Source organism: Balaenoptera ricei, chromosome 10 (genome assembly GCF_028023285.1).
Source record: "Balaenoptera ricei isolate mBalRic1 chromosome 10, mBalRic1.hap2, whole genome shotgun sequence".
In the NCBI taxonomy this organism is placed as follows: Eukaryota; Metazoa; Chordata; class Mammalia; order Artiodactyla; family Balaenopteridae; genus Balaenoptera; species Balaenoptera ricei.
The window spans coordinates 8080546-8096092 of record NC_082648.1 but is presented as its reverse complement, the minus strand read 5'-3'; the positions used below and the strand labels follow the sequence as shown (position 1 = coordinate 8096092).

Sequence of the window (15547 nt, the reverse complement as noted above, 5' to 3'; positions counted from 1 at the left end):
TGCAATCCCACTCCTGGGCATATATCTGGAGAAAAATATAGTCCAAAAGGATAACTGCACCCCAATGTTCATTGCAGCACTGTTTACAGTGGTGAAGACATGGAAGCAACTTAAATGTCCATCGACAGTGGAATGGATAAGGAAGATGTGGTACATATATGCAATGGAATATTACTCAGTCATTAAAAAGAATGAAATAATGCCATTTCCAGCAGCATGGATGGACCTAGAGCTTGTCATACTGAGTGAAGTAAGTCAGACAGAGAAAGAGGAAAACTGTATATCACTTATATGCAGGATCTAAAAAAGAAATGATACAAATGAACTTATTTACAAAACAGAAACAGACTCACAGACTTAGAGGACGAACTTATGGTTACCAGGGGGGAAGAATGAGGGGAAGGGATAGTTCGGGAGTTTGGGATTGACATGTACACACTGCTATGTTTAGAATGGATAACAAACAGGGACCTAGTGTATAGCACAGGGAACTCTGCTTAGTGTTATGTGGCAGGCTGGATGGGAGGGGAATTTGGGGTTAGAATGGATACATGTATATGTATGGCTTAGTCACTTTGCTGTGCGCCTGGAACTATCACAACATTGTTAATCGGCTGTACTCCAATACAAAATAAAAAGTTAGAAAAAAAAAAAGAATGGAGACAAAAATCCTAGGTCCTTGATTTAAGTTCTTTCTGGTAGTTTACTATTTGTCTTTGTTTAATTGTAATAAAAACTGCACTTGGGGGGGAAAAAAAAGAGTACTCATAAATATCTTGCTTCAGTGGTGGAGAATGATTAACCATAGACTAAATGGTGACCTGATTGCTTCTAACAAATTGAGATAATAGGAAAAATACATATATCTTTTATATATATAAAATGTTCCTGTTCCTGGCACAAAGCTCCTAAAACCCTTGTAAATTCCTAAGTGATAAGAGCACTTAGGAGCATCTTTTGTTCTAATGAGGTGACTTTGGGTGGGCTCCTGGAGGGGGTTGGTCACAGCAAGACCATGCCATGATTAGAAGTTTGGAATTATCAGCCATCCTCCCCATCCTCCAGAGGGGGGAGAGGAGCTGGAAATGGAGTTAATCACTGATCATGCCTATGCAAGGAAGCCTCCGTAAAATCTCAATTGCATGGCATTCAGAAAGCGTCCAAACTGATGAACACATTCACATGAGGAGGGTGGTGCCCCCCAACTTCATGGGGATAGAGGCTCCTGCCCTCAAGACCCTCCCAGATCTCACCCTATATAATCTCTTCATCAAGCTGTTTATCTGTATCCTTTATCACACCCTCTAATAAACTGGTAAGCATAAGGGTTTCCCTGAACTCTATGAGCCACTCTGGCAAATTAATCAATATCGAGGAGGGGGTCATGGTAATCTCCGATTTGTAGTCAAATTGAACAGAAGTTATGGGTAACCTGGGGCCTACTACTTGCACTGGCATCTGAAGTGGGGAGCAATCTTGTGGGACTGAGCCCTTAACCTGTGGGATCTGATGCTATCTCCAGGTTGATGGTGTTAGAATTGAGTTAAATCATGGGACATCAGGCTAGTGTCATAGAGAATTGCTTGTTTAGGGGGAAAATCTCGTGCATTTGGTGACTAGAAGTGACAGAAGTGAAGAGTTCTGTGTGCATAGTAAAGGAGATTCACGGGGAAGAAACACCAATTAGGAAGGACTGTAGACTTTTCCTTTACACAAATCTTAAAAGGGAGACCCAAAAGGCTAGAACCATTTCCAAATAATTTAACTGTGTCTCAGAACAAATTCAAGAATACTTAGAGAAATGCAAAAATATCCAATACCCAACAAGGTAAAAACTCACAATCTCTGGAATGCTATCAAAGATTTCAAAGAAGCAGAAAAGTATGACCCATGATGTGAAGAAAATGAGCCAATACAAACAGGCCCAGGAATGAAACCGAGCAGGATCCTGTGGGGCTCCTGGGCATGGAAGTCTTTCTGTGCCCCATTTCTTGTTTGTAGGGAATAGACTCCAGCCTCCATGACCTTCCCTGAGTTCTAAAGGCAGATTAGAACAGTTGCTAATCAGGGAAAGGAGGGGAGGCGGAGACAAGGGAGGAGCAGTCAAGAAACAATAGTGCAGCCTCGGGGCAGGGTCCTGGTTCTGCCTCAAGGGATACACACAACAATATCTTTAAGGTCTTTATAGAACTAAAACCCCCAACAAGTGAAAGATGTCAGCATTCTTCATTCCAGATTAAAGTAACCAGAGAAGCTCTTCAAGCAGACAAACTGAGGCCAGATTTAAGGAACCACAGAAACTCATTAGATTACCTGAGACCAGATTAAAGGAGTGCAGTCCCTGCACACACCCTAATCTTATCAGCAACCCCGTTCTTGAACCATTGCTAAAACTCCACACCAAATTCCCCTGGATTGGGACACACAGTTTTTCAGGGCATGGGCCCGCTGTGTCCCCCTTTGCCTGGCAAAGCAATAAAGCTATTCTTTTCTACTGCACCCAAAATTCTGTCTCTGAGATTTGATTAGGCACCAGTGCACAAAGGGCTGAGCTTTCAGCATCAGGAATAATACAGATATTACAAATAGCAGATAAGGAAATCAAAATGTTTCTATAACTATTAAGTACAGTCACAGAAGATATTTAAGAAAAGATACAAACCCAACTTCTAGTGATAAAAACTGCAATTTCTTGTGATGAAAAATTCACTGGCTAGATTAATGGCAGGTTAGACTTGCAGAAGAAAAGACTGGTGACCTTGAAAACATAGCAATAGATGTTTGAATAAATTCCATAACAAATTGTCACCGAATCCCTAAGGAGAAGATCATTCCCTGTTGACAAAAGTTACTATTAGTAACTTTATTATTCAGCATTACTCCTTAGTATTATTTTGTGAAACGTCCAGAATTTTGCCATACCAGACAACATGAATGATATTTACTTTACCTTGATATAGAAAAAAAAAAATTTAGCAGGGAAAATATTCCACAGATATCACTAAACATCTACTATAATGGATAAAATGAAAAAGATCAGTATATAATTTCTTAGGGATGATATAAAACAACTGGAACACTTATACACTATTGGTGGGAGTATAAGTATTTATAGAAATTTTGGAACACTCTTTGACATAACAACTAAAGTTGATCATAACTAAACCACGATCCAGAAATTTTACTCTCATTGCCCCCCACCAAAAAAACACATATGTGCATAAAAAGACATACACAAAATCGTTATAGCAGCATTATTTGTAATAGCCAACAACTGAAAACTCAAATGCCCATTAATAGGAGAATGGAAAAATATTGTGGTATATTAATACAATGGGATACTATTCAGCAATGAGCATGAACAAACTCTTGCTATAGGCAACGACATGGGTGAATCTCAAAAACATAATGTTCAGTATAAGAAAACAGGCATAATAGAATACACCTTGAACTGTTCAATTTATAAAAAGCTCTGAAACAAGCAAAAATATCTCTGAGGTTAAGAAGATTCTTTTGGCAGCAAGAAGGGAATAGTGATTGGCAGGAACCCAAGAAGGCTTGAGTGCGGCCGGTAATATTTAACGATTAGGGTGGTGGTTATCGCTACATGAAAATTAAGTATAATCTTGTGATACGCACCTGTTCACTATACTAAAATAATAATATTTATTAAATATATTTGTGTGAAAAACAATATCAGTTTAAAAAAATAGTGCACATCAAACGCGCAAGAATAGGTGCCTATGGAGGGACAGAAATGGGACTTAAAGGAGGATAAATGAAACAGGAGAGGCTTTAAAAGGTCAATAATGATCGTATGACATCAACTTGGTCTGTAACTAACTTACCAACTACACTGCTTGTGGCCCAAGGGCCAGGGAGTGTTTCTCTTTGGGAAAAGACTTCATGGGGGTTGACGGCACTTACACTGAACCTTAAAGGAAAGATAGGATTTAGACAAAGTTGAACTTGTTACTTCAGCTATAGGGAATGAGCTAGAATTATGATTCCATACCCTGCTTACACATTTGAATCACTAGGAGGCTTTTTAAAAATGATTCTAATGCACCAGGAGAGCCTAATTAAATCAGGATCTCTGGGGGATGGTATTTGAGCATCCATATTTTCTGAGATGTTCCCCCCCGACCAAAATGATTCTATTTATTATTTATTTATTATGTTTATTTTTGGCTGTGTTGGGTCTTCGTTTCTGTGTGAGGGCTTTCTCCAGTTGCGGCGAGTGGGAGCCACTCTTCATCGCGGTGCGCGGGCCTCTCACTATCGCGGCCTCTCTTGTTGCGGAGCACAGGCTCCAGACGCTCAGGCTCAGTAGTTGTGGCTCACGGGCCCAGTTGCTCCGTGGCATGTGGGATCTTCCCAGACCAGGGCTCGAACCCGTGTCCCCTGCATTGGCAGGCAGACTCTCAACCACTGCGCCACCAGGGAAGCCCCCAAAATGATTCTAAAAGGGAGCCTATGTTGGGAATCGCTGGTGTAGAGTGCATCAGTAAGGGAAGTTTAAATATTGATAACAATGGTGTTTGGTGCTATAAAGGTAGATTAGAGACAGTAAATGGCCATGGATATAGCCACTGGGGACCGTTGAAAGGCAGTCATGCAATGGGGCATCAATAATCAGAATGGTGCTTTGAGATCTAGTATGGCAGTGGCTTGTAAGATGGAATAGAGGTGGAAGGAACTAGATGTAAGTTAATGAAAGCACACTTCATTTGTAAAACAAAAAATTTTCATATGTTCTTTTCTTTTTCTATATTTTAAGTTTTAAACTTCTCAAGTCCATTTTTTCTTTTGGCGTTTACACTTGGAATGCTGGTCATTCTAATGACTGCCAGCAGAAAGCATCTCTGAAAGATAAGAGAATAGGAAATTGTGATTAGCTTTTTTTAACTCAGCATAGTTCTCTGGCAATTCATCCAAATTGTTATGTGTATTAAGACTTCATTCCTTTTTATTGCTGAGTAGTATTCCATGGTGTGGATGTATGCTAGTTTGCTTAACCATTCCTCTATTAAAGGACATCTCTTTCTTTTTTCCAGTTTTGGATTATCATGTATAAAATGGCTATAAACATTTGTGTAGAGGTATTTGTGTGAAATACATGTTCATTTCTCTGGGATAAATACTCAGAATTATGATTGGGTTGTGTGGTAATTGTACATTTACTTAAAAAAAAAAGCCAAACTTTTCCATAGTCACTATACTATTTTACGTTCCCACCAGCAACGTATGAGTGAATCAGGTTCTCCACATCTTCCCTGCATTTGATGCCAGGGTTTTTAAATTTAGCTGTACTGAGGGTTGTGGAGTAGTATCTCACTGTGATTTTAATTAGCATTTCCGTAATGGCTAAAGATGTTGAGCATCTTTTCATGTGTTTATTTGTTCTGTTTATCCTCTTCAGTGAAATGTATCTTTATGATTTTTGCCCATTTTGTAGTTAGAGTCTTTGCATATTTGCTGTTGGGTTTTGAGGATTTTTTCTATATTATAAATATACATTTCCACCAACCCTTTCATCTAGATGTTGCCACAGAAATAATTCTCACTAATGTGAATGTGAATCAAGGTGAGGTATGTCGCTATGTCACTGGGCACAGACCTTCCAGAAATGGACTTGAGGCAGGAGACAGATGGGCCCCAGGCTGAACAGCTGGAGTTTGTCCCCTGTCGACAGATACTCCAAGATGAAGAGGAGAAGGAGCTCATCCCTGCCTAGATAAGAGACCATACATTTCTCATTTTCAAGGTCAAGGAGACCTTCCCGACTATACATGCTCAGAGAGGCTCTTTGGAGGTCAAAAAGGGGAGTGATGTCAACCTACCCATAGGCCTCTTGGCTAGAATCCATCTTGGCTAAGAGATGCACACACACACGGGAGGACCCTGAGATGTACCAAATATGGACTCAGAACCAGGCAAAGCAAGATGATTGGCCAAAGGACACCCAGAAGAAATGCCCCATAAAAGTGATTCAAACTACCACGAGGGCGCAACTCTCCCTCTGAGCCCGCCCGTGTGTGCGTATTCACATGTACTCTTTTTCCTCCTAATAAACACTTCACGTGTTTCACTACTTCCCGTTTCTTTGTGGAAATTCATTTTCTGCAAAGCCGTACTGACCAGGGCCTTGTCACCGGCCACTGGTCTAGTGGTTAGGATTCAGCGCTCTCATTGCCACGACCTGACTTCACTCTCTGGTCAGGAACCAAAATCCTGCTTCAAGCCGCTGTAGGCTGAGGACACTCAGACATGTCTTCACAAAAGCTTTCCCCTTTCTCTATTTAGGTGAAAATATCAAGGAGATCTTAGAGGTGGCACAGCCTCAAGAGAAAAGAAAACTATGTCCCTGAATTTCCAGGGAAGAAAGCTGCATTCTGACCAGGAACTCCTATATTCCACAGCTCCATGAGTTATAAGTAAATATATACTGTGCTATCAATGAAATTTAGGTAGTTTACTGAAGCAGCAGTTTACTTATTTACTGCAGCAGCTGTGTAACACATCTAGTTAGAGTGGCGGCCCCATTTTTTCATGTTTTTTGTATTCCTAATCATTTATCATCCAATCACGCACCACAACAAAGAGTAGCCTCTGCTCGCCACAACTACAGAAAGCCCCGCACAGCAACGAAGAACCCACGTAGCCAAAAGTAAATAAAGTAAATAAATAAATTTATGTAAAAAAAAGAAAAGAAATTATAATGGAGTAATCACAGTTCAGCATACAAAAATGGAATTGGGAGGCCATTGAGGGCCTGATTTTAGAACTAAAGAACTTGAACTTTCTTTGTATTGTACCAGATCCAAGGACACAGCAACATCTGCCAGCTCCTTTGGTTTCAAGGGTCCCCCTCCCCCCCTTGCTTCCTTTTGGTTTCAAGTTTCCCCCTCCCGCCTTGTGGCCTTGTGGTTATGCAACTATTTCAAATTCAACCAATCCTTGCTTAACAAGCACTCTCAACTTCTCCAATCATAATTCTTGACAAACAAGTTTTGTAACTAACCATGGCTTCTTGTTTTTGTCTTTTATAAACTTCCTCCATTTTTTTAGCCTGGCAGGTCACGACTCCAGAGCTTCCTGAATCTGTGTCTGCAGGCTTTAGCTCTAACAATTCCCCAATAAATGCCTCTTTTATCTCAACCAGGTCTTTGTTTCTGAAATTTCAGTTAATAAGAGCTGTATGTTAAGAAAACAGTGGCACAATTAACCTGTATGACACCTGGATGGGAACTTTTTGTTTTAACATACCCGTGTTCTGCCAGAGGGAGCTTGAGGATATTCAGACCCAGCTTAAAGGCAATTCTCCCCAAGAAAGTTGGGAGATGTGTGTTCCTGGAAAGGAGGGGGCCAGTTCCAGAGGGGGCCATGCCAGTTCCAAAGGGATCTCTATTTTCCAGTTAAGATACCAACCTGGGGTCGGGGTGCACTGAGACATAAAAAGAGGGAGGGACCCTGAACCAGGTCACCAGGAACGCCTGCCGCAGTCTCCCAGCCTTTCAAAGTCCTTAATCCCCAGACCACAGGGCCTGTCCTAAGGAATCTCCCACTCACTCCCTAAAGTTGAGCAAACTCCCATGAAGAGGGTGGCTTAGGGGCCCAGGCATCTGGGGAGAAATCCGGTCAGAATTTTTGCAATCATCTGTCTAGGCCAGAGGCTCACCCCTGTTGGGAAAGCCCTGGAGAGTTCACAGCCTGAGTGAAACCAAGGAAGGCGTTTTCTTCTTCCTCTTCTCGGGCGGTTCCTCTCTTCACTGCGACCTGGTGCTGGAGCAGTGGCCGCCCAGTGGGGACGGCTGGTCTCAGGGCTGCGAACGCTCTGCCCCGCGACGCGCACGCGCTCTCCAGGCGGCTCCAGCTTCCGGGTCCGCGCCCACATCCCTCTCCATCCGCGCCCACATCCCTCTCCATCCGCGGCCCTTCCTGGGCGGTCTCGGGCTTCTGGGGCCTCAACCTTCTGCCAACGCCGGGGGCAGGCGCCAGATGTAGGGGCCAGGAAGCAGGCCCTGGCAGTAGACCAGAAGGCAATAGATATCCCACGACCCGATGTCACACGCCCGGCTTTTTTTAAACCCAGTTTTGCTTCCTGTTATTCATTTCCCAGGGCTTCCAGTTAGAAGAGGAAGTCAGAACCGTTGTAAACAGGATGCCTTCAGGTTAGGGGTCTTTGGTTCCTTTCCAAAGTCACCCGAGGACACTGAAACTTGCGGAGCGCCTGATGGGGTCCTGGTGGGCTAACAGCGGATCGAAGAAGACTGCCCGCTGCTCGGGCTGACTCGCAAACCGGGTGCCTTCCTGGCAAAGCGGGGGAAAGTCTGCAGCAGGTTCTGCAGCCTGGTTGGCACCCTGGCCTACCAGAGGTGGGGACGAGGCTCTGTCTCCTTGGAGTTCACGCTGTGTTAACCAAGACTTTTGAGAACAGAAAACCCTGGTTGTGGCCACACACACACACACAAAAGGTGTTGATTTGTGGTTTGTTCGGACCTCAGCTCTCAGGAGGCACAGATCAAAATGCATTGAGTTGCATGTGTTCCAGGACTACAAAATGGGGAAAGCTCACAAAGGCAAAAAACTGCAAGGTTACATAAATTGTCAAGAATTAGGATTGGAGCTGGCAAGAAATAAGGGTGCTTGTTTAAACAAGAACTTGTTGGGGTTCAAAATGGTTATACAGTTGCAGGTCGGGGAGGGGGACACTTTGAAACAATGTTTGCAGCTGGCAGCTGCTTGCAGATATTGTGAAAATGGCTGGTGGTGTTCTTGAATTAGATACAGTTCAGAAAGTTCAAGTTCTCAGTGATGCAAGACTGCATCTGAAACCACATCTAGCGATGGCCACCTGGCTCCATTTTGGATGTGTGAACCATAGTTACTCCATTTTGATTTTTAAATGATCTTAAATATATCATCACCTGTCTCCATCACACTTTCTTGGACTTTCTTGGGGTGATCAGATTTCAAAGCTGAGGATCTGTCCACAGTGAGATTGGTCCAGTTGGAAAGGAGTTTATGAACATGTTCTCAAAACAATACAATAACTGCAGAAATCGGTCTTTGATCAACAAATTTTTTTTTCTGGTGGATTATTTTAATCCCTAAAATGGTTTAGAAGTTTCATCAAGCGTTGATAATAAAAAGCAGATGACTCATTAGAAGACAGCTTGGCAGTTTCTTAAGAAATTAATATACTCATCATATGATCCAACAATCTCACTTTTTGGCATTTACTCAAATGAGTTGAAAACTGAAGTTTATGCAAAACCTACACAGGTGTGTTTATAGCAGCTATATTCATGACTGCCAAAACTTGGAAGCAACCAAGATGCCTGTCAATATATACATGGCTAAACACACTGTAGACTCTCCAAACAATGGCATAATATTCAGGGACTTTGTTAGGAGGACTGAAATGGAAGTCATCTTGTTCAGGCTTCAGAGGCGATATTAGGCCTCCAACTGATTTGTGACCTTGCCTGGACTACGTGCCTGTTTGTGAGCTGTGGCCAGCAAGTCCGACGGCACTTAAGACAAAGAAGGGAGTGGATTGTGCAATTTTTTGAGCCTCAGGGACCTGGCCAGTTCCCCGGGATCTAGAAATTCTTAAGATGCACAAAATGAGATAAACAGCATCGTTGAAGAAACCCAAAGCTGCATATTTGCAGGCAAACTGATGATATCAGTTTGCGGCCTGGTATTATAAGCAGGACTCTCCTAAACTGCAATTTGAAGTCTCACCCGTGGAGTGGACGCACTGCCCGGGACCTTGCCCAGTTGGGACTCTAGATTGCTGTTTTCGGGACTTCCCAGGGCCGTTCGAGTCTGGATGTAGGTGTCGGCCCAGTTTGGTGAAGTACACGCTTTTACTGTTCTCTCCCTTTTCATTTCTAGTTCTTTCTTTTTAATGATTTTCTATTAAAGTTAAGTTGAAATTGTCTATTTGTGTGACCAGTGGTGTCTCTTTGTTAACGAATTCTTCAAAACTAAAACAAAAGTAAAACTTTTGGCAAAACAGACTTAAAAAAAAGTTCTCAAATCAAGAAAAGACATAAAAGAACTTTAATGCAGATTACTAAGTGAAAGAAGGCAATCTGAAAAGGTTACGTACTGTAAAATTCCAATGATTTGACATTCAGGAAAAGGCAAAACTATGGAGACAATGAAAATGTCTGTCTAAGGGGCCAACGTGGGAAGGTTGGGAGGGCTGAATAGGTGGAGCCCGGAGGATTTTTAAGGCAGTGAAACTATGCTGTATGATACTGCAGTGATGGATTTGAAACCGCTCTGTGGTGTTTCAGGGGAACTCCGAAGAGCTCCAGTTCTTTATGTCTCAGCACAGAAAGAATTCAGCAAGGAAAAGTGATAGATAAGAAATGATTCATTAGAACGGGTGCTTGTGAGGCTTACAAGTGGGCTGTCAAGAGGAGGTCGCGTCCAAGAACTTAGTGGGCTACAGTTTTATAATCAAAGGAAAAGACCACCTTGTTCCTCATTCCTGAGCAGACGTCAAGCTTCCATCATCAGCTCCTCCTCCACATCCAGCTGGGGAGTTTTCTTGTCCCTACGTGGTTAATCCAGGACTGTCATGGCACTGTGGAAAAATTATTTCACATCTCAGTACAATGAGGGTCTTTCACTTTGCAATGCAATGTCACCTTTCCATAAATTATTGTTTTTTATGTGCAGAGAGCATGTCCTAGGGGTCATTAACTTACTGAGCTCACTGAGCAGGATGTGGGCCTCATGCCACCATTGTTCTATTGTTTTGGGGCACGTCTCATGCTTCCGTTGCATGGTTTTGTTGATACACAAGCCTGCTTCATTTTGTGGTTAAGCAAACCTGCTTTCTTAAGTGATCGTTAACTTACAGGCGTCTCCCATACTTTTCTTACTTACAATCCCCTAGTGGGATTAACTATTTAATTACCGACTTTGTCCCTTTACTCTGTCCCTTTCAGATTCATGTTATTATACATTTTTCAAAATCCATAGCATATAGAACACAAAGAGTGAACCCTCATTTAGACTATGGACTTCAGTTAATAATAATGTAGCAAAATTTGTTCATCAGCTGTAACCGTTGTAACACAATAATGGAAGGTGTTAAAAATAGGGGAAGGTACGTTAAGAGGAAGAAATGCATATGGGAACTCTCTGTATTTTCTGCTAAAGTTTTCTGCAAACCGAAACTGCTTTTTTTCTCATAAAGCTAAAATGAAGTCTGTTAATTTTAAAAAGCAGATGACTTTTAGTCAGCATTATAACTGTTTTTAGCACAGTGACCCCCACACTCATCCTTAACCTAGAACTGAAAGTTATACATGTTACACGCACAGAGCTCCAGTGAGCGTGCTCTGTACATGTGACATGAGTTAAGGGTCAAAGATCATTTGCTGCCACAATCCTTTAAACGAAAATCAGAAAAAGGCACTTTATTTTTTTACTTTTTAAAGTTATTTATTTATTTATTTTTGGCTGCGTTGGATCTTCATTGCTGAGCGCAGGCTTTCTCTAGTTGCAGCAAGTTGTGTGTGGGGGCTACTCTTCGTTGTGGTGCGCAGGCTTCTCATTGCAGGGGCTTCTCTTGTTGTGGAGCATGGGCTCTAAGTGCACGGGCTTCAGTGGTTGCAGTGCGTGGGCTCAGTAGTTGTGGCTCATGGGCTTAGTTGCTCCACGGCATGTGGGATCTTCCTGGACCAGGGATCGAACCCGTGTCCCCTGCATTGGCAGGCGGATTCTTAACCACTGCACCACCAGGGAAGTCCCTGAAAAAGGCACTTTAGAAACTGCTGGAGACACTGCTGAACAAATTAAAGCACTAACCCATCAAGAGAAAAAGACTGAGGCTGGAATCTGTATTTTTGCTTTGCTTTGACCACAGTAACTTTTGAAAGAGAATTTTTACCCATCCATCTACGCTTGCTGAAGGGTAAATATAATTTTAAAGATGTTTATTTTACAACACAGGCCCAGCTTACAAAGCAGTGTATCAGAATTACCTGTGGGGTAAACGAACAAACAGCAGCAGAAGAAGCACCAACATGGCTGTTCCCAGACAACAGATAATGTGAAGGAGAAGGTCAGGAGAAGAATGAACAGATTATCTTCATGAGCAAGGAAAACTGACTTCCTTTTCTTGAAGGTACCTAATTAGAGGTAACAATAGTATCCTGACCATCCAGATTATCGCACTTGATAAAGCAAACAAAACTTTACCATTACAGGAAAAAACAAAAGATATATATATAGCTCTTTTATATTTTATGGAAATCAGACTCCTATTCTCCAACTGAGACTGGGGTGAAAGGGAAACTGTCTCTCTTGATGATTATATTTCAAAGAGATGGCTCCCAGGTCTCTGGGAAAGACGTTCCTGGGTCTTTCCCAGAGACTCAGGCAAGAGGCTATGAGATTTACCTCTCAAACAGGCTGAAAGAAAGAATTTACAATTGCAAGTTTTCTAAAGTAAATGCTCTAAGAAAAGGGAAGTGAGGGATCTATAGTTAGGTAGACACCTGTCGAAAGTTTATACAAATTTAGGGAAATATCAGGGCTGTCCAGTTCATCATATACATACATCAATCTTGTTCAGAGGTACCCTGATACCCTTTAAATTTCTAGCAGAAGACCTAACAGAATATTTTATATGAGTTTGCAATATGGGTTGCATTTTGGGTTGCAAACAATTAAAAGACTCTTAGGAGAGCAACACAATAAATATTGTTTTCATCCACTCGAATTTAGACAGACTACTTACCCAGCCTTGGGCAAAATTTTATTTTAGTTCTTCTTTCTCTGTATAACTTGGTATTGAAGTTATCATAAGAGCGACAAGTGGTGCGGTAGGCTGCAAAGGGAGTCTGGGTTTTGGAGATTGGAAACAGATGATCAGTCTTGCTCTTTCCTCATCCATAAAGTCAAAAGACCCAATACCTGGATAATGCAGGTATTGATGTATCAAATGAAATAATGTGGATTGAAGCATTTACCAATAATTTGAGCTTTCTGACTTAAGTATACAGAAGTTTTAAGGACAAAAAAAAGAAAGGACTGCAGCGCCCCCTGGTAGGAACTCTTAGTAAATGAACTCAGGTAAAGCAAACAAACAAACAAACGACAACAAAACAAAAAAAAACACAAACCAAAAAAACCCTTGGGTTTTTGGAGCACCTACACAAGTTTCACTCTAGCAATCACTATTCCATTTCTTTATGTACAAATACCCTCAAATATGCAGACAAACATCAAATGCAAACTCTTAATGAGCAGCCCCAATGTTCACCTCCTTCCCTTTCCCACTCCCACAGCCTGTGCACATGCACACACACACACACACACACACACACACACACACACACATCCAGGGGGGCTTTGGAATAAAAGCCTCGAAATAACTGATTCTGGCTGTGTCATTTACAGCCATGGCTTAAACACTTTAATATGGCTGCCTGAGAATCGTCTGGAGATCCTGTTAACTGCAGATTGGAATTCACTGGGTCCGAGGTAGGACCTGAGGTCCTGTATTTTTAACAATCTCCCAGGCAAGGCCTCTGCTGCTGGTGACAGGACATCCAACAACTTCCAGCCCTGGCATCTGTGCAGGCAGAAACACTCACTGCCAGGTCAGTAAAAGAAGCAGGTTCGTGGGGCTTCCCTGGTGGCGCGGTGGTTGAGAATCTGCCTGCCAATGCAGGGGACACGGGTTCAAGCCCTGGTCTGGGAAGATCCCACATGCCGCGGGGCAACTGGGCCCGTGAGCCACAACTGCTGAGCCTGCGCGTCTGGAGCCTGTGCTCCGCAACAAGAGAGGCCGCGACAGTGAGAGGCCCGCGCACCGTGATGAAGAGTGGCCCCCGCTTGCCGCAACTGGAGAAAGCCCTCGCACAGAAACGAAGACCCAACACAGCCAAAAATAAATAAATAAAATAAAATTTAAAAAAAAAAAAAAAAAAAAAAAAAAAAGAAGCAGGTTCGTGAAGTCCTTAGAAGAGTCTCCTCCCAGAGCAGGAGGTCGTGGAGGTGATCAGGGGAAGTTTGCTTCGGGTAAAGAAGAGGGTGCCACACAACATAAAGAGGGGACCAGCCCCCAGGAGCAAGCAGATCTTGTTTTCAGGTTATCATCACCCCCACCCCTCCCCCACCCTAATTTTGCAAAACTCAGGTATAAGAAGGGAGGCAGACCACTCACCTGGGACAGATTTCAGAATTTCTACTCAGACTTCTTCAAAGCCCAAGGAAATAGTCTTCCTAAAACTCCACTTCTTCTGAGCCTGCCCTTGTGGAAAGGGGAGAAGAACAACTTAGTGGCTTTGAAAGTGACTTAGGGAGACCCGGGAAGTGACTTCCTTGATTTGGAAAGGGATGGCTACATGCTCTGGGTACTTCCCTCCTGCCTCTCGTGTATCTGGGAGGTGAATAAAGGGAAATGCACTTCAGGAGTAGGTGGAGGGAATTAGGGGTTCATGGAATGGTGTTCATGGTGTTAAAAACAAGATGAGCCCAAAATGCAGTCGCTTGTGCTAAGTCACTAGCAACCATTTCACCAAACTGAGACTTAACTATAGTTTTGATTCCCCCAGAAATGGAATCTTACACGAGTTGATCAAGAATTACCTGACCAGCAATAGCTATGTAATCTTACCATCACCTAAAGGAAAGTAACTTTGCTTTAACCAATCCACTTTTTTTGCCTGGTATAAGTTCCTTGATGCTACTCCCCTCTGTCTGAAAGTTTTTCATTCTGTACAGTGCCTTGGAGCTCCTTTCTGTCTGCTAGATTGGATGCTGCCCAGTTCGAATCAATTTTTGCTCAAATAAACTCTTTAAATTTTTAATATTCCTCAGTTTATCTTTTAACAGTAAGACAATGTCTGCAGAGAGCAGGTCACAGGAGAAGGTAGGAATTTTAGTGGCCAAGATAACAAGTCCACTTAACTACCTACCTTTATATCATACAGACAAAAACCAAGTTGTTGACTGAGCAGATCAGGCCTTATACGCTGTGATAAAGCTTAGTGTTTCCTGTGCAAAACTAAAAATAAGAATCCCTTCCAGGTCAAAAATCCGACATAAGGAATAATGATTTTTCTTCCTCCTTCACAAATTACTTAAAATAAATAATAACACTTTTTTCAATGATTTTTGAATGACTAAAGAATGCTATATACATACTTTGTATGCATTATTTATTATCTATTTTATAGTGGCTGTAACACAGAGTGTAGGCAACACATATTGGGACTACCACGGAGTGAGCCTTTCACCAGCCAGAAGCTGTGGGCAAAAATCTTGAATGTCACTTTTGAGATTAGGTTAGAAGACTATGTTTTCTTTCTTGTTCTTTTTTTTAAATTCATTTTTGTTGGACTTTATTTGCTTTACAGTGTGTTAGTTTCTGCTGTACAGCAAAGTGAATCAGTTATACGTATACATATGTCTCCTCTTTTTTAGATTTCCTTCCTATTTAGGTCACCACAGAGCACTGAGTAGAGTTCCCTGTGCTGTACAGTAGGTTCTCATTAGTTATCTGTTT

The 15547-nt window shown here is 42.2% G+C and overlaps 1 long non-coding RNA gene across 1 annotated transcript; it reads left to right on the top strand.

The window, feature by feature from the left end:
* The first annotated feature begins 9758 nt into the window (after positions 1-9758).
* Positions 9759-13822, top strand: LOC132372988 (uncharacterized). Its single transcript, XR_009505316.1, has 3 exons — positions 9759-9843; positions 11983-12157; positions 13557-13822. It is a non-coding gene; the product is annotated as an uncharacterized LOC132372988 (long non-coding RNA).
* The last annotated feature ends 1725 nt before the right edge of the window (positions 13823-15547 follow it).